Consider the following 24,736-nt stretch of genomic DNA (forward strand, 5'->3'; position numbering starts at 1 on the left):
GTACTACCGGAATAAGCAAGGTTGCGAGGAGCGGAACACACGGAAATGCTGCAAAAGTTCCTCAACCAAGCCAGTTGAAGTTGCGTCAGCGCTGTTCGCGCTGTAATGATTGTCACATTCCGAATATGTGCCGCGTGGGAAAGCCGCGTGTGGCCACAGTCAAAGAAAAGCACACATCGAGAAGGCATACAATAAAAAGGAAAAAAAACTGCGAAGGTAAACTCCCAGCGCAATATTTCTATGGGGCCACTCGAAGAACGCCCGATCGAGCAACAGCTGTCTACGCTTCACGACGGAATGCTATAAAATGCGAGTGGACTGCCCAGAAGATTGCGGTCAGGCTTTGTGAATAGTGAATCGGTGATTTTTAGGTTGGTTCACGCGCGGCTTGCTGTGTGGTCAGCCATAACACATATTGCGTAACCTGGCCCACGAACTCACCCAAGCTTGAAAGGGAGGGCGTTCATCTTCGCAAATGGTCAGCAAAATCTTTCAGAGTACCCGGATCTATGTTGATGACTGAATGCCTCAAGCATTAGTCAAGCAAGTTGTGATTGCTCGTAAACCAAGGAAGTGGTTGCACCCTAGTGGGAGGCAACTTTGTTTGAAACGCTGGGAATCGAAGCGAGGGGCACACAACTGACAAGCCTTAGTGTCGACCGGACACAGATGCTTCAGAAATATCAGTCTGTGTGCTCTGAAGAAATCACAGGATACATAGGGAGCAGCAGTGTAACCTGTAACTGCCTGAAAAATCAGAAGCCCAAGCTCTTGGAGGCACACTTTGTTCCATTTACCATATTCTGAACAGTTGAAGGCGCCTGCTCCTACAAGTAATCATACAATCCAGTCATTTATGGGGATGCTCACCTTCTATGATCATTCTTTAGAAGGTTGCTCTTGAAGAGAAGATATTTTTGACGTTCATGAAACATGCGCCTAAATACTCTTTCTCAATTTTTTTGGTAGTGCAAATGCTTTTTCTTATAAGACCATACGCAGTGGCGGGGCGCCCTCACTGACAAATCAGCTTAGATATGTATCGGCGTCAAGAAATTGCTCCTGAAAGCCAAGATTTGCAACGGGGAAACAGCCATTTCGTGCAAGTAGTGTCCTCTCTTGCAAAAGGTAGATTGGAAGAGAAGGTGAGCTTTTCAGCGCAGTCAGAAGATCCGTGCACTAACCTACGTGAACTACGTAGATCAAGAAATGATATAGCTTGACAATTTTCTTGCACCAAGATTATCCTTTAAATGTCCGCGATGTATTTGCTACGTGAGTAAATTTCGTTACTATTTGACTTCACGCCATAGTGTGCCAACGAATGCCCACAAAACTAGCGCTGGGCAATTTTAGCGACGGTGATGTTCATCATGAATCTCTGCGGCTAAGTCGTTTCGATGACGCCTGCACGAACAGAAGTTACTCACTATTGAAAATAATGATAGCAATTTACATGCACCTGTTGAAGGTGAGTGCCCCTGAAGTGAACATACAGAGATGGTGCCAAAATAGAGCGTAGCTTCCCAATTGTTTGGCTAGCTGGTGTCATTAATTTCATGAGATCATCATATCCAGATGTGACATACGAAAGGAAACCGAAGTGTTCAATGACGATGTCCGACATTAATAACGGCAGCGTGTCTCTTATGGCTGCAATAAACCTCATTTCAGGGAAGAACCCCTCTAAATAAATAGCTATGCCAGTCGGGTTAATTTCCATACACTACACATAATAAAATATGTGCGCAGAAACATTTAGCGTGCCTTAGATTAAAAGGGTTCATTACTTTGCAAACTCTGTGCACTTCGTCTTTACTTGAACACTAGAGTTTAAAAAACGAAATAGCACACAAAACATACAGCAAGAAATAGTTTGCGCACGATTGCGATGTTATGGTTCGTTAGTTTGGCGGAAATATTGCCACATGCAGTGGCACAGCAAGGGGACTAAAGAAGAAGAGAACGAGGTTCGTCTCGGCATCGCGCATCAACGGTTTCGTTTCGTGAAGGACAAACGCCTGGATCCCCATTCAGTGTGAATACTTCACCAGAGTATACGCGACAATATGGTGGAGCTTGCTGGGCACACCCAACTTATGCAGGAGACCCCACTGGACAGCAAGAACCTCGCACAATTGGAGTTGACTCCAGTTCACCGCACAAGCCGGCGAATCCGAGGCCTCGCCCCAGAATTCGGAAACCTCCCAAAAAAGTGATGACTACGGCCACTGTGACGTCTACGGAAAGGGTGACACCGACTTACCTAACGCTGCTGAACCCCCAAGTGCCGACGGCTTTTCATGGCGACATATTTGAAGACGTTGAAGACTGGCTGGTGGAGTTCGAGCGCGTGGCTGCGTTTAACGAGTGGGACAACAACGCTAAGCTCAGGAACGTCTACTTCAACCTCCAAGATGGTGCTCCCACGTGGTTTGTGAACCGCGAAAGTGCCCTGTCATCCTGGCCTGGATTCCAGCGCAAGCTACTGGCGACTTACTCCAGCCCCGATCGCCGGGAAACAGCGGAGCGAGCCCTCCAGTCACGCGTCCAAAAGCCCAACGAGAGCGTCACGATGTACGTGGAGGACATGACGCGTCTCTTTCAGCGTGCCGATCCGAGCATGTTGGAAGAGAAGGTGCGTCATCTGATGAGAGGCGTAAATGAACAACTCTTTGGCGGTCTTGTTCGCAATACGCCCAAGGCTGTCGCGGAGTTCCTCACCGAAGCCACCGCAATGGAGAAGACGCTTCAGCAACGGTCGAACATGTACAACCGACAAGTAAATTCCGCCTGCATTCCGGATACGCCCGTAGGCTTCGGGTGCGACGTCGCCTTGCTTTGCGAGCTGATTCGCTCAGTGGTTCGCGACGAGCTGCAGAAGCACCACGGTACGTCGCCGTCGCCAGTCAGCTCCCTTGCCAGCGTCGTACACAACGAAGTACAGCAGGCACTGCAGTCATCTATTTCCAGCAGTGAAGCGCCACCTCTGCCAAGTGAATCCCGGCGCAAGACTTATGCAGAACTGTTACTGAGCCACGCCCAAGCTTTCGCACCTACTTATGTTGTGTCGCCAGTTGCGTTGCAATCGGCGCAAGCCGTTCCGACAACTCCGCTACCGTACTTCGACGACCGCCGAACACCCGCGAGGAAATAAGAGGTTTGGCGAGCACCCGACCGACGACCGCTGTGCTACCACTGCGGCGAAGCTGGTCATGTGTATCGGGAGTGCCCCTATCGACGACTCGGCCTGCGGGGTTTGTCCATCGATTCGCCTCGACCTAGGATTGGCCAGAGGCCTCCCGACATCGCAGAATTCATCGAACAGCAGCGCAGGCCGGGTGCATCGCAGCGGCAGTCACGCTCACCCTCACCGCGGCGATATTTCCCTGCTCGTGATAACACCTCGAGGACGACGCAAGGGCGATCACCAAGTCCACGCCGGGAAAACTGACGTCAGCGACCTTCCTAGGCGGGGCCGCTGATACTCGACGCGCTGAAGACCTCGTATCCTGCCGACCGCAGAACAACGAGAACACGACGACGCCAGAACCAGTTCCCGCCAACAGAATTTCACTGGAAATGCCTGTGTTGATCGACGCCAGAAAAATGAGTGCACTTGTAGATACCAGCGCCGATTACTCCATTCTTAGTGGCAAACTGGCGAGCGTTCTGAAAAAAGTTACGCTGCCCTGGAATGGGGCACCAGTTCGTACGGCAGGTGGCCATGTCGTCACACCGCTTGGCTTATGCACGGCGAGAGTAGAAATTCACGGTGCTGCGTTTCTCGCCACTTGTCTGGTTCTACGTGAGTGTTCCCGCGATTTAATTCTTGGGATGGACTTTCTCCGGGAATATGGCGCCATTATTGACCTCCGCGAGCGCTGCATCACTTTCTGGACACAAAGGGCAACAACACAGACCGACGCCGTTGGACCCAGATCCGCACTTCGCGTTTCGGACGACAGCATCACGATACCTCCGCGTGCGAGTGTTATGGTCCCGGTCAAGTCCGACGAGCTACGAGACGGTGAAGCCATTGTAGAAGGCAACATTTCTATGTTGCTGGCCCAAGGCATTTGTGTCGCACGAAGCCTTGTGGAACTTCGTGATAGCCAGACAGCGGTTCTCGTTACCAACTTTAGCTTTGAGCATCGGCACATTTTTCGTGGCACTGCCGTCGCCTACGCCGAACCATCAACGGATATCGTCGAGTGCTCTGCTTCTGAAGTGGACACAAACGACGGTTCGCTCAGAGACGTCGATGTAGACTCCGAGCTTACGGACGACATAAAAAGTGCACTGCAGGAACCCTTGAACGAATTCCGCGCGTGCTTCGCTCGGTCTACTAAGCTGGGCCAAACGCCAATCACGAAGCACCGAATCACGACATCCGCCGACGCACGCCCCATCAAACAACAGCCTTATCGTGTCTCGCCGAAAGAACGTGAGGCAATTCAAGCCAAAGTCAAGGAGATGCTAGATGATGGTGTCATTCAGCCTTCGCACAGTCCGTAGTCGTCTCCGGTCGTTCTGGTCAAGAAAAAACACGGAACGCTTCGTTTCTGTGTTGATTATCGACGGCTCAACGATGTCACCAAGAAGGACGTGTACCCACTACCACGTATCGATGACTCCTTAGACAGGTTGCGGCGAGCTAAGTATTTTTCGTCGCTCGATCTAAAGAGCGGTTACTGGCAAATTGAGGTACATGAATGAGACCGCGAAAAAACTGCTTTTGTCACTCCAGATGGCCTGTACGAATTCAGGGTACTTCCTTTCGGGCTCTGTTGGGCACCAGCAACTTTCCAGCGAATGATGGACACCGTTCTCGCTGGTCTGAAGTGGCAAACCTGCCTCGTCTACCTCGACGACGTGGTTGTTTTTTCGGCGACAGTTGACGACCACCTGAAACGACTGCGGCAAGTTCTCGAAGCCATCAGATCGGCTAACCTCACCCTTAAGCCTCAGAAGTGTCACAATGGCTACAGGGAGCTTATGTTTCTGGGACACGCGGTCAGCGCCGAAGGCGTTAGCCCCGATCCCGCGAAAACTGCCGCTGTAGCCGCATTTCCAACACCGACCGACAAGAAAGGTGTCCGACGCTTCCTGGGCCTTTGCGCATACTACCGGCGTTTCATCGAAAATTTTTCGAAGATGGCGGAGCCGCTGACTCGACTCACGAGGGACGGTGTATCGTTCGTCTGGGCCTCAGAGCAAGAGACTGCTTTCACTGAACTTCGACAGCGTCTGGTGTCAGTACCAGTTTTGGCCTACTTTGACGAGGAGGCGGACACGGAAGTTTATACAGACGCCGGTAACGTTGGTCTTGGCGCGGTACTTGTACAACGACAGGAAGGTATTGAAAGAATGATCGCCTACGCAAGTCGCACACTATCGCGTGCAGAGACCAACTACACCACTACGGAGAAAGAGTGTCTTGCCGTCGTATGGGCGCTGGTCAAATTTCGACCTTACCACTACGGCCGCCCATTCGAAGTTGTAATCGATCATTGCTGGTTATGTTGGCTTGCAAATCTGTGGGACCCTTCTGGGCGACTGGCACGGTGGAGTCTACGTTTGCAGGAGTACGACGTGACCATCGTGTGCGAGTTAGGCCGCATACACGAAGACGCTGACGCACTCTCGCGCGCCCCTATCGACACTACCGACCAAGACATTGAGGACGACGGCGTTTTCCTTGGGGCCGTAAGCGTTACTGATTTGTCCACACGGCAGCGCGCAGACAACTCACTACGACCTATATTCGAACATCTGGAAGGACGAAACTCATCAATACCCCGGCACATCGCTCGAGGATCGTCGTCGTCTTGTTTACGACATGGTGTCTTGTATAAGAACTCCGCTGCCACCAACAAGACATACCTTTTGGTCGTTCCAGCAGACCTCCGTGCCGAAGTTTTTTTCGCCTGTCATGACAAGCCTCCGTCTGGCCATTTGGGTTTTACGCGAACGCTTGATAGAGAGCGCAAATCCTACTACTGGCCGAAACTTGCCGAGTGTGTTAAGCGATACGTCCAAGCCAGCCGTGAATGCCAGCGCCGAAAGTCGCCAGCTGTGAAGCCTGCGGGATTTCTGAATCCGACTGACCCACCTGGCAAACCTTTCGACCAGGTCGGCATGGATCTTCTGGGCCCGTTTCCACTGTCATCTTCTGGCAACAGGTGGATAATCGTCGCCGCAGACGATTTACCGCGATATGCTTAGGCAAAGGCGTTGTCTCGAGGCACAGCTTCCGAGGTTGCCCAGTATTTCATACAGAACTTCGTCCTACGGCATGGCGCCCCATCGCACGTTATCACAGACCGAGGCAAAGTCTTTACAGCGCAGCTCATTGAAGACGTTTTTAAACTCAGCTGCACAACCCATCGACGGACAACTGCCTATCATCCGCAGACAAACGGCTTGACCGAAAGACTGAACAAAACGATGACTGACATGATGTCTATGTACGTAGACGTACAGCACAAGACGTGGGACGAGATACTCCCATACGTAACTTTTTCGTATAATACTGCTACGCAAGAAACAACACGCTTCACGGCGTTTCACCTCGTTTACGGCGGTGAAGTGCAGACTATTTTAGAAGCAATGCTGCCATGCGACAACATCGATCACCTCGAGCTCGGCCAAGATGCCGAACTCTCCGTGCAACGAGCGGAAGAAGCCCGTCAGCTTGCCCGAGTGCACATAAAGAAACAACAGAGCATCGATGCACAACGTTACAATCTCCGCCATCGACAAGTCGAGTTCCAACCTGGCGATCAAGTTTTGGTCTGGACTCCAGTGCGCCGAAAAGGACTATCCGAGAAGCGTTTGAGTCGCTACTTCGGACCTTACAAAGCGTTGCAGCGGATTAGCGACGTGAATTACGAAGTCATTCCTGACGGAAGCCAGCCTCCTCGATGTCGGCAACCGCAATCTGAGATTGTGCATGCTGTGCGGTTGAAACCGTATCATAGCCGCTAAAATCCGACTTCTTCAGCCGCTTAGGTTAGTTTTTGTTGTTGCTCGTCCCTCAGTGCCTTGTGACTATATCGCACACCACAGTGATTGTGACTATAGCCTATGTGTTCGTCCTAGGCCATCTCGGCGCTCTCACGTCAAGCCTATGTATGTTTTCATTTTTTATTATTATTTTTTGAAGAGGGTGTAGTACCACACGCAGTGGCACAGCAAGGGGACTAAAGAAGAAGAGAACGAGGTTCGTCTCGGCATCGCGCATCAACGGTTTCGTTTCGTGAAGGACAAACGCCTGGATCCCCATTCAGTGTGTATACTTCAGCAGAGTATACGCGACAATATTAGTACTATTTACTATTTCTGTAGAGGTATACATTTCCACAAGGGAATAAAGATGTGCATTTCTGCAGTTCTGCGGCTGCCGCAACAGTATGCCTAGTCTATACGTATGAAAAGCGCTTTTATGAACTTTGGTTTCTCTAAACGTTTACGGTCGAGAAGCCGCAGCTGCTCAGAAGCACCGAAGTATGGGTCAATGATCCTGTCTAAACAATTTCATGGTGATATTCATTTGCTGATATTCATCTGCTGAACATGAATAAATTTCATCATACAATACCATACCGTGAGCGCTGTCATCCTGTCGTCTGCTTCACATACCTGTGCTCCGACTTCTGCTGTTCGCCAACCCGTCGCTGGCGCGTTTAGACGGCCGCCCGGTGCCTATAAACGCCCCTGAAAGTCATACCGGCGAAAGCGATCATACGAGAGTACATTTCCTATTCGGTAAGCTTTAATACATGCAGTCACATTAGACAAATCTTTTTTTGAAAGAAGTGCACTACTGTAGCAATGCCGATGGCGAGAGACAGAGAAACAGGCTCCGTCGGTGTCGATGGAGCCCGCCCTTCATGATATTCGCACTTGTGCTACGTTACACAAATTCCATTCATGGCCTGGCATCGTTACCTAAATATATCTCTTTTTCTCAGAAAGAGAGGTACATGGGCAAATGGCCATTAAATAATATTTATGTAAAATATTTGCAGCGTATATCTTTATATGGAGAGCGTTTTTTGACATTAAAAAATGCTAGTATCCTCTTTTTCATTTGGAAAGCATTCTTCGCTATTCACTACGTAGCTTGATCGCGCAAGAAGGTGCGACTTCGTCATGATCTTATCGCTAAACCTATTATAATAAACCTGGACGAATAAAAACCTTCAACCGCAAAGGGACCGCCAAGCTCCTAGCTCCCATATTTGTTATCCTCAAATTTTGCGAAAATGTCATGCGAGAGCTAGCATTTGCACGAGCAGGTACGATTGGAGAAGGTGCCTATACCGAAGCCAAGGGGAGGGTTCCGCGGCACTTTGAGAAGGCAGGACGAGATTCCAAATACGAGAAATCTTGCGCACCCTTATTTATAGCATTACGATATGCTCGAAGCAATGAAGTTTCTGTATATTCCGATAGGGGGGATGTTCCTACTAGGCAGCGGCAGCTGCGCCTTAATTCCGAGTCTAACAATAACTGCTTTTCATTTTTGACACTTCATTTAAACCTAATTACCCGAATTCCACATCACTGCGCATCACACCACAGCGCATCTAGCAGCAGAGCGAGACAACCCTTCGAACATTCAAATATGCTTATTAAGTTCGCTTGGTGTGGTAGCTAGGAAAAAAGGAAGCATGGTACTGTAGAGGGCTGTATATATAGGTGCCCGTGAAAACGACTAAGCCTTGCTCACGCTTGCAAGAATAACAGGATAGCTGAACCAGCCGCCGGCATTGGTAAAAAGAAACACGCCAGGGATACCATAAGTTGTGCTGAACATCTTAGCCGGAGTTTGTGCCCGTGCGCTACTCGCGGGGTTCACTAACGGAGCGTTAAGTTACCCTTTTCTCGAAGAAGTGAGCGACGTGTCGAGCAGGGAACCGTCAGACTCGGGGCCAGTGGTGGAAACCTCTACAGCCAGTTCTACCAGGAAAATTGTGAATAGTGAATCAACATCAAATGAGATCATGATGCCATCATGAATAGGAACAACGCGTCGTACATGTTCAATAATAGACAGCTTTAGTTACACGTACGTAAAGGCTTTGCGTACGTAGAGCTTCTACGTGTCAGCAGTGCGCATGCGTACAACGTAGCGGGCGCGCGCGCGCCTCACGGACGTAGGTGAGATTCAATTCTTTGCGTGCGTTTCTTGCGCACGTAGACAGCTTCGCGCGGGAGTTCCGCAAGATCACGAACAAGCGATAGCGGGCCGCGCGCGCGCTGACGGCTCGCATCAAAACACGGCGCCAGGATTGAATTGGCTACCGCCGTGTTCAGATTTCCTCGATAGATGGAGCTACGGGGTCCCTCTTGGCGTGCGTCGCGTACGTGTAGCTAAAAGCGTTCCAGATGGCGTGCACGTAAGGTACGTAGGCTTTTCACGTTTGCGTACGTGAAGCCTGTACGTACGTGTAACTAAAACTGTGTAATATCACCAGGGTTGAGCACGTGGACGCTGCTTTTCATAACGACTGCCGAAATAATCTGGTGTACGAAACCGGAAATCTTTTACAGAAGTGAGCGAGCGCAGTCGACAATGGGTCGGAGAGTAACACCTGGCTTCTCTATCTTTGGTAGGTCATGAAGTGCAAGAGCTCATTCATTTTGGCAAAGCCATCAGTAATAAAGTGTTTGGTTTGGGCGGTTCCTAACGGTAGGCGTCAGCTTACTTAGATTTAAGTGCACGCTAAAGACCCCCCGGTGGTCGAAATTTCCGGAGTCCTCCACTACGGCGTGCCTCATAATCAGAAAGTGGTTTTGGCACGTTAAACCCCATAATTTAATTTTTAAAGTTGCAGTTTTCCTGTGGCATCAAGCGTCAGGCCAGTATAGGTGGCGGCCTCACTAACCAGTTTCAGCGTCTTCTTGGTGCAATTGCCGTAATCGAGCAAAGCAGTTGCGTTTCCTTTATCAGCTGGAAGAATGACGATCTCTGGATTGCTTCGAAGCTGATCGATAGCCTCAGGTTTCTTTAGTGACTGCGCGAAGCTTGAAGAAGCCTTTCGAAGCCTAGAAAGTACATTATAACACGCGTGCCAATTGAAAAAAACGTTCTAGATAAATCATCGGCCTTCGCTTGTTGGTAGGCTGTTCGAAACTGTTGGTGTTTGCACCAGAAAAAGCCAAATTCAATATATGGCAAGTATGGCGCTCATGCGTCAGAATTGCGGGGAGTCACTCAAGGTATACGTGAGGAACAATGAGAATGGCGAGCAAATTGGCGAGCACTTGAGCAGACACTGTGATCTCCATGCTAGGCTAAAGAAAATGGAGGATGTCCAGGATGAGCTTGTGAAGCGGATCGAAGAGCTGAAAAATGAGCTCGATATGTGGTGTGATGTACGGAAGACGGTAGAAGGTTGACTCCAAGCAGCCGACGAAAAAGTGAACTGGGCCGTTAACACGAACGAAAATGGACGTGATGGTGGTACACCGGTTGTGCCGACAAAGTGTATGGAATGTGAGGAACATGCGCCGTGGGCAACTGGAAGGAGGGTTACCTATTTTGAAGGTAGCAGAAAAGGAAAGCGGGAACGCAAGGGTCAATGCCCGATGTCAAATCCGAATCACGCGGAAATGGTTGACAAAGGGAAACAAGAAGAGGTCACGCCAATATTAAAGATTAAAAAGGTAATTATCGCCGGTGGCTAATTCTGTTTACGTGATTGGTGGTAGTTGTGAAGTGTGTAAAAAGCGACAAAGGACTTGCAGTAGTGACCTTTCTAGGGCGTACATTGGGTTATGTGATAAAGCTAGCTAGAGAAAATGTTGTGGGAATACACAGGGACAAACCTTTGTAGTAGTAGCGGGCGGCCTGACTGACGTGTGAAACAGGAAACCGGCGGGGCTAAAACAGGGTTTGGCGAAAGGATTAGACGACCTGAGCATCATGTACCTTCTGCGGCAGATTGTGATGGGCAAAGTGTCGGAGCTCCGTGTACTTTACACTAACGTACAAAGAGCAGTTGGGCCACTAATCAGGACATTTGCAAAGTAAGGTGAGTGAAAGGTTTCTAGGTTGTATAAGTCAACAGGAAGTGAAAAGGTATCACGGCTTTCAAAGAGGTGGAATGCACTTCACTCACCGATTTGACGAGAAGTTGCAGGCGATTTGCAGGTCGTGAATTTCCTTTCTTTCTTTTTTTTTGGGGGGGGGGGGCGCACAGGACGCCAGTGTAAGTAGTAATAAAGAAGGCGCCCTAAGGCCACTTCAGCCCAGCATCACTCGCAGCCGAAAAACTAGGAAAAAAGAAAGAAAAAAGCTCGACTTGCGATAGGTTACTCAACCATGTAATGCGGCTGAACAAAAGTGGTTAGGAATTGAGGAGCCCTTAGAGAATAAATAGCTGGGTATGTGATTACGGAAGCGCACATTAGAGACCTGCAAGAGCAACTGATGATTCATAATTGTGTTTGGGCACGTTATAAGACAACAAATTGGGAAAGAAAGGGAGGGGGAGCCCGTATCTTTATACGTGCTGTTTCCAAGTGAAAAAGACAAATTCAAACTAGCAAGATCATTTTTGGCGCGTCAAAATTGCCAAGAATAGAATCGACCGTTAGTGCAATGCCCAAGCGGCGATATTAAGAGTTTAGGGAATGATACTGGAGTAATCCTGTTCATAATAATGCTCACTTACTGGATCTAGACGGTTATACCGACAACAACGTAAAATTTATGTTAGGTTTATGTGAGCAACGGAACCTCGTTATCATAAATGCGTGGCCTGGATGTGATGTCCAGATCACACGGGAAGGCGGATTTAGGCACTTGGCCTTAGGTTACTCTCTGATGAGGGAAGGAGATTGTGATACTTGGAGAGGAATGATCATTGTCGAGGAAGGGTGTAACAGCATAGGGAATAAACAAAAACGCATAATTTTGCAAATGCTATATATTGTAGGGGAAAAGAGCAAGGAATGAAGAATTTCCAGTCCAAGTGTGAACTCTGAACTAACAAATATAGTTGCAATAGTCGAGGAAAACTTGCCAGATGACCAATGAGTAGGAATGTAGTTAGCTTGGAAGTGTAATGACCAAGGAAATGAGAAAAGAGACGCTACATGTTTGCTGGAAAACGAAAAAAACCGCAATGTTGGCGGAATAGAGTCACACGGAAGGCGATCGACGAATGACAGAAAGGATCACGAGAGTATAGGGAGGCAAAAAACGCACAGTTGCTGCAGAATGAACCAGACAGTGAATGGGAAATATACCAGGATAAAACAAAGAAGATGGTTTAAACAGTATTTTAAGCAAAATGTGAAAGTGGAAGTTGGTTGTGAGAAATGCGCGAGAAATAGATTGCCGTACCTTGGCTATTAGCGAGAAAGCCGGGTGCAGTATAACATTAATTAGACGAGCATGGCAACGAATCGGAAGGGGATGCCGATTTAAATTTAATTTTAAAGAAAAGAACAGCCGAATCATTTGAAGGCCTTGGCGAGCTCATTTGTGAGGAAAGTAAGAGAAGAAGCGAGAACCAGAATTGAAAGGAGCTGGTGGTGAAAAACTGGAAGGAAGGTGAGGAGAAAATTCCTAAACCCACAGCCACAGGTTTAGACTAGCTTGCCTTTAGGTAAATTAATGAGCTAGGACCAAAAAGTAAGGAAGCTTTCTTGAAAGCGGTAGAAAAGAAAGCTTACATAATGGGCAAATAACTGGATGCTTGCGACGAAGTAGAATGAATTTAATATATAGTGCTCAGGGCAAAACAAAAATCGATTACATCGGTAGTATGCAGGTTGGCAATGCAGGCCAACAGATAAAAACTCCAAGCACGGGCGAAACAAAATGGTGTATTGGGAGAACTACAGGATGGCTTAAAAATCGGTTGGCGTGGGCAAGATAACTTATTTGTTCTCCATCCGTGTATTGAAATATCCAGAGTACTACGAAGACCATAACATGTGGCTTTTTTTCTACATTGCCGGAGCATATCACAATGTAGGCCGCCACATTCTTTGTTATATTCTGGAAGGAGAAGGTGTAGGCCTCAACTGTCTTGAGCTTTTGAGGGAGATTTAGCAAGAAAATGCCGTTTCCTCTTAATTAGAGGAGATGAGGAGCAAGCAGGAAGTTGATATCAGCAAGGGACATAGACAGGGGCGCCCTGTATCTGCACTGTTCTTCATGGTGTACATGGTAAGGATGCATTGTACGCTAGAAGGAATGACTATTGGTAGTAGCCACTGACGCAACCATGAAGGAAGAAAAGTGGAGCAGCAGGTTCCAGATTTGTTCTATGCGGACGACATTGTGTTGGTTGCTAACAACTAAAATGATATGCAACGTCGGGCTGATATCTGTCGACGAGAAGGTGAGAATTTAGGATTAAAGTTTAGCGTCCAAAGTAAAGTTTTATGGCATTAAATGAAAGCAGTCAACGTACACTGTTAATACAGTGCCGGCAATTACGTCGGGCAAGAGAATACAAGTACCTTGGTGCATCGACAAACAAATGTTATAGATCTCTGGAGACACAATCATCCTAAACGACAGCATCCGCGTCGTCGACCTGAGGCGCAGCGTTTCATCGACAGCATCTCGTGCCTCTAGCTGTCAATGAAGAATGCGGGAATATTTGCTTAGCACTCCATATTATTATTATTATTATTATTATTATTATTATTATTATTATTATTATTATTATTATTATTATTATTATTATTGCTTCTATGAGGCGACAACACAACGGGCAGCTACGACGTCAGTTGCTGCGGGACATGGACGACGTCCTCTCCGTGTCGCCCAGTAAGCGTTCGCACCGCTTTATTTCACCAAGACTACCGCAGCAGTCAGCTACCCCCGCTCAACGCTAGTGCGCGTGTGTGGCTACTTGCTGCGGGCTGCCGCTCAAGGCAAAAGTGTCGGCCTCGCCCCCCTGCTCGTCATAGCAGTCGCTTTGGGCATGCTCGCTGCGAGGCGACAACACATGCTGACTGTTCTAGTGACAGTTGCGGCGCGCCATGAGCGATTTCTGCGCTTCGCCTGGTGAGCGATACTTTGTGTGGGTTTCGACAAGAATTCCTTCAATTAACTGTTTTCCTCCTTCTGACGCCTGTTTTGTAGACTAGTTTCCCGGCTGTTGCATATATGCATATATTTATATTATCTAACTAGTTTGCTAAGTACAATGGGATGAGATGACAGCTGCATTTCCTGTCATAAGGCGCCGCCTACTAATGAAAAAATAATGATGTGTGCTCAATGAAAATATTCGTGTCATCTAGCACAATCACGTTCCGGAGTAGCAGCTAACACTTTCAGGACTATGGGGAATATCAAGAGAAAGAAAGGGAACACTCAGTAGATACTTGGAAGTGAACAACTTGCTACCTAACACTCAATTAGGCTTTCGCCCTGACCTATAGACGCAGGATGTCCTATTGTACCTGTACAAATACTTCCTTGAGACCCCTCCCAAGTCACAGCCAAGGGCCGTCCCGGCACTTTATTTGAAAGGAGCGTTTGATAACCTTCTGCATAAAAATATTCTGCAGAACCTCGCCGACACCAACTGTGGCGCCAGAACTTACAACTATATCTAAAACTTCTTATCAGCAAAGCAAGCCTTTATAAACTTGGGTGGAATAAAATGAGGTCACATCACTCTAGGCCCGAGTGGAACTCCGCAAGGGGCGGTATTGTCACCCCTTTTGTCCACTTTGGCTATGAATGGTCTCCCAGGCCTTCTCTCCAAAATCCGGGGTATCAAACACACATTGTATGCGGATGATATCACTGTCTGGTGCAACCCGTGCAGTGACGACGAGATCGAGGAGAGTCTTCAAGCATCAGCTGAAACAGTGGGCTTGTACGCCAGGGAGAGAGGCCTACAATGTGCGCCGGAAAAGTCCGAGTTGCTCATCCTGAAGAACCCGAGGACACACCTGGTGCAGAACAGTACGGTGTATATAGACAAGGCGTGTATAGACAACATGTGCGGAATATAACTAACCCTTATATATAGCTTTCGGTGATTACCAGAAAGCGTTTGATTCTGTCCAAATCACAGCAGTCATAGAGGCATTACGGAAGCAGGGTGCAGACGAGCCGTATGTAACAATACTGAAAGATATCTATAGCGGCTCCACAGCCACCGTTGTCCTCCCTAAAGAAAGCAACAGAATTCCAATAAAGAAAAGGTCCAGGCAGGGAGATACGATCTCTCCAATGCTATTCACAGCGTGTTTACAGGAGGTATTCAGAGACCTGGATTGGGAAGAATTGGGGATAAGAGTTATTGGAGAATAAATACATTATTAACTTGCGATTCACTGGTGATATTGCCTTGCTTAGTAACTCAGGGGACCAATTGCAATTCATGTGCAGTGACCTGGACAGGCAAAGCAGAAGGGTGGGTCTACAAATTATTCTGCAGAAAACTAATGTTTAACAGTCTCAGAAGAGAACATTTGCGATATGTAGCGAGGCACTGGAAGTGGTAAGGCAATACATCTATTTAGGGCAGGTAGTGACCGCGTATCCGGATCATGAGACTGAAATAATCAGAATAACAATGGGCTGGGGTACGTTTGGGAGGCATTCTCAGATCAAAAGAAAACGGTATAACAGCTATGTTTTAGCAGTACTCACCTACGGGGAAGAAACCTGGAGGCTTACGAAAAGGGTTCTACTTAAATTGAGGACGACGCAACGAGCTATGGAAAGAAGAATGATGGCTGTAACGTTAAGGGATAAGAAAAGAGAAGGTTGGGTGAGGGAACAAACGCGATTTAATGACCTCTTAGTCGAAGTCAAGAAAAAGAAAGCGGGCATGGGCAGCATATGAATTGAGGAGGAAAGATAACCGATGGTCTTTAAGGGTGACGGACTGGATTCCAAGGGAAGGGAAGCGTAGCAGGGGGCGGCAGATAGTTAGGTGGCGGATGAGATTAGCAAGCTTGCAGGGACGACATGGCCACAATTAGTACATGACCGGGGTTGTTGGAGAAGTATGGTAGAGGCCTTTGCCCTGCAGTGGGCATAACCAGGCCGAAGATGATGATGATGATTACCCATGCATTTTTGCCATTGTCGATATGGCCGAAGTGATTGGGTAATACTTGTATACATCGATATCACATAACGATTGTTTAACCAAGTGGTTAAACTATGTCTGTCTCATACAAGATTAGAACTAAAGCATAAATTATGTATAGTCTCCCTAACAGTAACACCTCATTTGAACTTCACAGTAAGTAGACGTCTGTCGATGCCAGCATCCCCGAACGCTAAACCCTGTTGCATGCTTTACAGAGAAATTACAGTGGGCGTGACCAGGCTGATGATGATGATGTACAGACAACCACTCAGTATCGAAACCCATGGAGATCAAGATCCTAGGGCTGTATATCCCTCAGGGGTGACAGAACACCACCACTATGAAGAAGATTATAACATCCACCAAGAAAATCCTCCGGATGATACATCGTATCAGAATAAGCACCATGGCAAGAAGGAAAGGGCGCCATCGGCTTAGTGCAAGCTTTCGTGATCTCTGGGATAATGTACGGGACGTAATTCCTTGACATCTCCATGTCGGATATTGAAAAGCTGGAGACACTGATCAGGAAAGCCTACAAGACGAGACTGGGGATATAAAACTCCACACCAACGGCCAAGATCATGGCTCTAGGAGTACATATGACCCTCAAAGAGATGTGATTACCGATCGCATCATGAGACGACGTACACCGATACAATATATGGAAACAATATATGCAAACAATGCGCTGCATGAGCGCAGGTCTGTATGCCGCGGCTGCTGTGAATCGCGCCTAAGCGTCACCCCCGTCCTGCCTCTCGCACTGTCCCGATTAGCGAGGCAGTCCCGCTACACTTTGCTCTGTTTGTAATTTCTCGCACGAGACAGGCTGTCCGCGCCAGCGAATATACCGCGATGTGAAAACACCCATATAATTCGCTTTAGGGAGTACCGTAATCGTCGGTGAATATTTTGCCCCAGAAAAATGGTACAACCTGGACCGAAGCACAAGGCGGTTCAATGTCTCGCAACGGCTTCGTAGCATTATGCTACGAGGAAATGACTGGGCATTGAGCGCTGACTGCAGCTGCAACCCAAAAGCTGACGTTGCAGTTGAACACAGCGTCCTAAAGGCTTAGCTGCCACGAGATGAGGATTGGACAAACTTATAGCTCCCACTCGTCGGTCAAGGCAGAAAATAATTATTTCTAGTAGCTGAATGGAAGCTACAGGACGCACAACTGCTCCAGCTCGTGCAATGTGAGAGGTCACGTATACGGGCCAGTCGTGTCAGAGAACTGTAATGCAGTTGAACTCCTTTAAATGGGAGTGCTTGGGTCCTCCGGAATCCTTAGTTATACCGGTCACTACATTGTCAAGTTCTAGCAGCGCACAACGCACACAAGAACAGGGACACAGTTATTAATTCGTTTTACAAGTCATCCTGTTCTAGAGACGTTCGTTATAGAGGTGCTAGAGTAAAATTAGCACAGGTATGAGAGATGCATGCCTACGGCATCAGCGGTTCGGTCCAACCATCTTTGCTAAGGTACAAGTTATGAATTCTACTGATATTGGAGCCGAGTAATAGACGCACAATCCTACGTGTTATCGTTCATACCCATGCATCCACTTTGGTAACCTTTGTAGTGTTCTGACAAATACTTTGTTATGATGCGATTAGCGAGAAAATCGGAACAGTCTTATTGAAAAGCTTTGGTAGCAGCGAAATGTTCTCTATATCTGCTACGCAAAGCTTGTAAATATCACAAATGCGATGTGGAAAGCCATCTTTAGGAAGAGAGAGAGAGAGAGAAATTACTTATTTGTCATGAGATTGGGTGACTTGCTCGCAGGGTGGAGGGCTGAGTTCAGGGCCCCATTGCCTCGCGCCACTGCGCGTGCCCGCCGAATCAGTCGTCGCTGGTCTTGCGGGTCTGAGCTGGTCAGCGCAGTCTCCCAGGAGGAAGGTGAAGGTGCAGGAATAGGTCAGTAGCCTGGAGGAAGTGGGCACTCCCAGCTGCAATGATATACTGTGGGCTTTTCTCCACAATAAGGAAAGTATGAGGGATATTGTGTGGGGTTGAAGAGGTGAAGATAGAGGCAGGGAAACGAATTTGTTGGAAGCCGTCGCCACGCGACGGCACCTTCTCAATTAAAAGAATAAGGGGGTGCAGTGAATTGTCTCTGGTATCTCCGTAATATTGTAGAGTTTCAGTGTAGTTCAGTGGTTCTGTCGGTGCGTCGCCTGGGTTGGACAGCTCTTCCAATGGCGCCCGCTTTGCAAGCTCTCGGGCTACCGCATTAGCGCGTTCATTAACATGGAGAGAGGCGGGTCCATGTTTCCAGACAATACGCACCCTGTGCAACACTTTGCGGTGTAATGGTGTAAGGATGCGGTGTGTGTAGGTTGTCCCTCTCCCTTGTGCCAAAGTCCTGCAAGCAGTCTAAGAATTATTGACCATTGTGATAGGTCCATCCGGCGCCGGCATGATTGAAGCATGTACGATGGCTAGGGCGATAGCAGCCTCTTCCGCCATGCCACTGTCCACAGTGTTGAGCGTGGCAGAAGCCCTTAGAATGTCTGCACTATCTTGCACGACTAGACATAGGGAACGTTTCTTTGGGTAGCGGGCAACGTAGGTGTATAGGACTGGTGTGCTTGATGTGTCATTGCCAAAGAGTCGAGCCAGGGCTTGTGCTCTTGCCTTTCTTCGACCTTTATGACGGTCAGGTTGCATATTCCGGGGAATTGGGGCCACGTGAATTTTGTTGCGAATGCTAAGCGGAAGAAGTGTGCGGTTTTCCTGTTGTGGTTTTCTTGGTGTTTGGTATCCTAGCCGGAATAGAATGTGGCACCCTTGCATTGTTCGTTGCAGACATTGCAATTGGCTCTTAAGATGACCTTCGACTAGTTCGCGGATGGAGTTGTGCAACCCCAGTCAAGTAGGAGCTGCGTAGACTCATGTTGGGGAGGACGCATGTCCGTACGGAGGAGGGTGTCCATCTGGTGCATCTCAGTCTGAGTCAGATTATGATAGGAGAGGCGGTAGGTCAATCGGCCAATTATGAGGGCTTGCACAATTCGGAGTACGTCATTTTTTTGGAGTCCTTGTCGGCGGTTTGTAATGCACTTTATCATGTGCATTACTTGGGTAAGTTGTTGGCGGAGCCCGTGTAGGGTATGTGCGGCCTTCCCGTTGTGTTGTATCTGAACGCCTAGTACACGTAGTCTGTCTACCCTTGGAATAACGTTGCCATTGAGATGCAATGTGAGAGCTGGTGGAATACCGGCCTTGTTCCGTTTTCTGAATACAAGCAGGAGCTCCGACTTCTCAGCTGCGCATGTGAGTCCTCCGCCTGTTGCATACTCTTGAACTATATTTACAGCTTCCTGTCGTGCGTCTTGAATGGCGCCGTCTGATCCTGTGGTCACCCAGATTGTAACATCATCGGCGTACAGGGCGTGCTGCACGTTCGGAAGTTTTTCGAAGAGCGGTCGTAGCTTTGCCATCGCCACGTTGAACAGGGTTGGTGAGAGAACCGAACCCTGGGGAGACCCTCTGCTGGAAAGTTTTATGATATCCGACCGAATATCACCTAGGCCGATGGTGGCTGTGCGGTCAGATGAAAAGGCTCGGACATAATCATAGATGCGTTTTCCGCATCGGGAGAATGCTTAATTGTTTAGAATGAGGTCATGTGAGACGTTATCGAAGGTTCCTTTGAGGTCCAACGCCAGAATAGTTCTTGTTTGAGATTAACTTGCACTATCCACATCATCCTCCTTAAGTTGTAGGAGTATGTCCTGCGCAGACAGACCTGATCGATAGCCGAATAAGGTATTGGGGAAGAATTGGTTCGCTTCGAGGTGAGGCTGGAGGCGATCTAGAACACGACTAGACATAGGGAACGTTTCTTTGGGTAGCGGGCAACGTCGGTGTATAGGACTGGTGTGTTTGATGTGTCATCGCGAAGAGTCGAGCCAGCGCTTGTGCTCTTGCCTTTCTTCGACCTTTATGACGGTCAGGTTGCATATTCCGGGGAATTGGGGCCACGTGAATTTTGTTGCGAATGCTAAGCGGAAGAAGTGTGCGGTTTTCCTGGTGTGGTTTTCTTGGTGTTTGGTATCCTAGCCGGAATAAAATGTGGCACCCTTGCATTGTTCGTTGCAGACGTTGCAATTGGCTGTTAAGATGACCTTCGACTAGTTCGCGGATGGAGTTGTGCACCCCCAGTCGTAGTAGGAGCTGCGTAGACGCATGTTGGGGAGGACGCATGTCCGTACGGAGGAGGGTGTCCATCTGGTGCATCTCAGTCTGAGTCAGATTATGATAGGAGAGGTGGTAGGTCAATCGGCCAATTATGAGGGCTTGCACAATTCGGAGTACGTCCTTTTCTTGGAGTCCATGTCGGCGGTTTGTAATGCACCGTGTAATGCACCGTGTTGTAATGCACCGGGCACCGTGTTTCGTCTTATACCGTGTAGTCCTGCCCTCACTTCTGTGTCTGTAATATCGCCGTCCAATTGGGTTTCTTCCTCGTGTGGATTGTCTTTGTACTCCGGTCGGTGGCCTGTAGAAATGTATCCCTGTTGCAGTGTTTGGAAGAGCGTGTCATCATTCATCTGTTGTTTGCGGATGATAGTGCAAACTGGGTTCGTTGTGTGCGTTTTTGTGTACGCTGGGTTGAGTAGTGCTCCGACGAGGGACCACGTTTTGGAATTACTTAATGTGCCATTAAGGCGGTCGAAAAGGTTGTGCCTATCGCTATTAGTGAGGCTGGTGGCGTTTTCTTCAACGTCTGCTATGATCCGGGTGATTCTTTCTTTCAGCCTACGGCATTTGTTTCAGCCTACGGCGCAACAGAACCAAATCTGAACAACACGACCCGCCATCTCTACACGAGTGGACACAACAGCTAGAGGAATATTTTAAAGCAGCCACTAAGGAACTTACATCAACAACGGAGACACCGAATGTGGACAGACACCTGTTCCATCTCTGGGATGCTCGAAGAGGCCTGAGCAAATGATGGAAGAGGCAGCGGCACATATTTAGGAAAATCGTGCTTTTTCAGAGCCGAAACAGATCACCGTAGACGCCGACCTTCATTGGCGAGAAAAATCGCTTTACGTGAATGTAGGTGTGATGTGATACTTGCAGTGACCCACGTTCAACAAGGCTGTGAACAAGGCTCCCGTGTGGGAGCCGAAACGTCTTCCTTTCTTTTAAATCTTTATTTGGTCAGCGAAGTGCCCCGGGTTTTTGTTTACCTCTTAACCATGACCCACGTTGATGTCAACAAAGGTTTCCTGAAGAGCGGCAGATTCCCTGTTTGTTCCTGGGGCACATAACAATTGGCCTCATGGCTTCATAGCCAGTGAAATGTGTTATACATTTTTGATACTTAGTGGGCGAATTCTCTTGTGCCCTTTTCCCATTTGCGTGATTAGGTACGTGACAATGTTACTGTGCACAACAAAATAACACGTGGAATATAAATTTTGGTGCTCCATGCCGGAGCTTGCCGCGTTGAGCTGTGTCGACGGGATGCATTTGCTTCTCTATTTGCATAAATCTGTTATATATTAGGTGATACCATGAATCTGGCCTGCTTCATATAAGGGGGCACTTTTGAAAGTGCGTTTTCTGTAATGTCAGGCCTTAAAACCCGTAGTGCGATATCACTGAAAGCACCGTGAGCGCAAGAGACTGCTGACGACCAGTCCTTCACAGGGGAGTTCTTTTAAATCATCTACAGGCCCTCCAGAAGGCCCACGATATGGCGATAACGTTAAACCTTACATTCCCGACATAGCAGCTGCCTGTGTCAACCTTTGGGTTGATCTTCAGGTCGTGAAAAAATTTCATCATTCCATACCATACCGTGAGCGCTGTCATCCCGTCGTCTGCTTCACATACCTGTGCTCCGACTTCTGCTGTTCGCCAACGCGTCGCTGCCGCGTTTCGACGGCCGCCCGGTACCTATAAGCGCCCCTGAAAGTCATACGGCGGAAAGCGGTCATCCGAAGGTGAATTTCCTATTCGGTAAGCTTTAATACATGCTGTCACATGCGAGAAACCTCGTTTTGAAAGAAGTGCACTACCGAGACACTGTAGCAATGCCGATGGCGAGAGACAGGAAAACGGGCTAGGCTGCAGGACTGTCGGTAAGCTTGAATACATGCTGTCACATGCGACAAACCTCGTTTTCAAAGAAGTGCGCTATAGAGACACTGAGCAATGCCGATGGCGAGAGACAGGAACACGGGCTAGGCTGCAGGACTGTCGGTAAGCTTTAATACATGCTGTCACATGCGACAAAACCTCGTTTTCAAAGAAGTGGGCTACAGAGACACTGTAGCAATGCTGATGGCTGACAAGGAAATTTATTCACCCGTAGGCACGCTTACAACTGGGGTATGAACGAAAAGTACAATGTAAAGTACATCACATGTAATACATCATACTTGATGTAAACAAAACAGATTAACAAATGAAATAATAAATGGTGTCTATTTGACACTGGCTTTGCCACACACAACAACAATAAGAAAACTCATTACCGCATCCACGCAAAAGCATTATAGTCAGCCTAGAACTTATGAAAGGTACCCGGGGCACATACAGATACAGTCTGAACTCAGGCAACCGAATTGAGCATTATTCTGGCTGTAGAAAGACTGTGCCTCGGGAGACGGTTATGTCGAGAGACAGGAAAGCTAGTTGGCCATAGCGACTGTCGATGGAGCCAACTCTTCATGATATTCACACTCTTGCTACGTTACACAAACTCCATTGATGGTCTGGGATCTTTACAGAAATGTATATTTATTATTCGGAAAGTTAGGTACATGGGCAAAACGTCATTAAATAGCATTTAAGTAACATACCCGCAGCGTATATCTTTATAGGGACAATGTTTTTTGCCATTGAAAAATGCTAGTGTTCTTTTTTTATTTGGAAAGTATTCGCTACCCACTAATTAGCTTGGTCGCGCTACAAGCTGCAACATCGTCATGACCTTATCGCTAAACTATTTTAATAAACCTGGGCGTATAAAAACCGTCAACTGCAAAGGGGCCGCCATGTTGCTACGTCCAATATTTGTGATGCTCAAATTTTGCGAAAATTATATGCGAGAGCTATCATTTACACGAGCAGGTACGACTGGACAAGGTTCCTATACCAAAGCCAAGGGGAGGGATCTGCGGCACCTTGAAAAGGCACGTCGAGTTTCCATATACCAGAAAGCTTGCGTACCCTGATGAATAGGATTACAATACGCTCTAAGCAATGAAGTTTCAGTATAATTAGATTTCGGCCGGCTTGGGCGCGCAACTGCTCCGTCGCCGGTGTGAATGAATGAATGAATGTGTGGTTTTTAGTGGCGCAAGGGCCAGGTATGGCCAAAGAGCGCCATGCAAGTGTTAGTGATTTCGCAGTGGAGTTATGAATTCTGTGAAGTTGAGGTGACGTGGCTGTAAAGGGGCCTAAAATATAGTCACTGTAAAGTGCGTAAAATGTACGTGTAATAAAATTATGGCGATGACAAATGACGTGTACTATGTGCATTAAGGTGCATTGCAAAATAATGATATGATATAAAGAAATGCATAGGTTTCTAAAATTAACTAGAGCATCATGGCCTCGTTAGAGCCCTTGAGACACAAGGGCCTGGAGGCATGTGCTATATAAAACAACTATCACAGCGGCATCCTCTGGAGAGAGGATGCGCTACGAATTTATTGGGCTCATAACATGTAGGACAACCTCATTTAAAAAATTGAGGACTACTTTGGTGTTGAAAAATGGTTCTTTGCCAAGAAACATAGCTGGGTGAAGAGGTATGCAATAACGATATGCTAGAGGAAAATGCTTCTTTCTTTCAGGTTCGGCTTCGCGACACTCCAAGAGGACGTGGAGGACGGTCAGCCTCTCACCACATCGACCACAGGTTGGCGGTTCATTTCCAGTAAGGAGAAAATTGTGTGTACCAAATGTGTGTCCTATTCTGAGGCGGCAGAATAGGACATCTGTTCGCCGTGATTTTGATGGCGAGGGCCAAAAACCTAGCTGTGGCTTTATAATGTGCAGTTTATTGTTTATTTCTGCGTTCCACATGCGTTGCCAGTGTTGTCGCAGTTTCTTACGCAAGAAAGGCCTCAGATCTGTGACCGGGACAGCAGCTGCAGAAGAAGTGTTTAGTGATGTGAGTGATGTGGCCATTCTATCAGCCAGTACATTACCCTCGATACCTCTATGGCCAGGTACCCAGCATATTACTATATGTATATGTGATATATAAATACTGCATAAGAGGGAGTAAAGTTCAATGAATACAGGATTTTTAGGCTTTTGTAATGAAATTAACGCCTTTACGAGACTTAGCGAGTCTGTGTATACAATTGCTCTGTCGAGTTTTAATTTCTGTATATGTCTTACTGCAGACAGTACTGCATAAGCTTCTGCAGTGGAGATACTTGTTTGCGGGTTCAGTAAGTCAGATATAGAAAGAGAGGGACCAACAGCAGCATAAGATACACCAGCATGTGATTTAGACGCGTCTGTATAGAATTCAGAGCAGTTGTACTTCGATTGAAGTTCGCGGAAATGCATAGCGATTTCGATATCAGGTGCGTGTTTTGGGACCTCTGCAAAGGATACGTCACAGTCTATCACCTGCCACTCCCAGGG

This window comes from Dermacentor andersoni, unplaced genomic scaffold, assembly GCF_023375885.2.
Source record: "Dermacentor andersoni unplaced genomic scaffold, qqDerAnde1_hic_scaffold ctg00000033.1, whole genome shotgun sequence".
NCBI lineage: Eukaryota > Metazoa > Arthropoda > Arachnida > Ixodida > Ixodidae > Dermacentor > Dermacentor andersoni.